General features: G+C 45.1%; 1 protein-coding gene across 1 annotated transcript in view; it reads left to right on the forward strand.

Moving 5' to 3' along the window:
• Positions 1-90, forward strand: part of LOC107114979 (ribonuclease-like) — an 11,394-nt gene extending 11,304 nt beyond the window's left edge. The window contains exon 3 of the transcript XR_001482663.1: positions 15-90. The gene's annotated coding sequence lies outside the window, so the exon portion shown is untranslated. The remainder of the gene's footprint in view (positions 1-14) is intronic.
• The last annotated feature ends 415 nt before the right edge of the window (positions 91-505 follow it).

Raw genomic sequence — 505 nt, forward strand, 5'->3', positions numbered from 1 at the left:
TTTTTATGTTGTAGATATAGTAATTTTTCAAAGTCTGTGAGAGGAGTGAGCACTGAGGACTTGAAAGATGGTGATTCCAAAAGGTGGCGCAACTGAAGGTACTCATACCATTTAATTGTGATGTTGTATTTCCTTTCTATCTCCAATTTCCCTAGCATTTTGTCTTTGTGTAATATCATTCCTCAAAGTTAAAGGGAATAGCTGGTGGGCTAATTCAGATGGAGAGGTAAAATCCACCCCCTGCAGCCTAGGGTGTTTGGTCCTCAATAATTCCTGAAACTGCAAGGTGCTAAACCATTTAGATATGGGGCTACAGGGCCTCTGAGAACTCTAGACCTTAAATCCAACATGCCAGGTCCCCACTGGCCACCCATGTAGGATTGCCAGATCCAGGCTGAGAAAATACTGGAGATTTGGGGAGAAAATGGATGCTTCGAAGAGTGGACTCTATGGCATTGTACCCCACTGAGGTCCCTCTCCTCCCCAGGCGCCATCCCCAGATCTC

This window comes from Gekko japonicus, unplaced genomic scaffold (genome assembly GCF_001447785.1).
Source record: "Gekko japonicus isolate JY-2015 unplaced genomic scaffold, Gekko_japonicus_V1.1 scaffold4044, whole genome shotgun sequence".
NCBI classification, from domain to species: Eukaryota; Metazoa; Chordata; class Lepidosauria; order Squamata; family Gekkonidae; genus Gekko; species Gekko japonicus.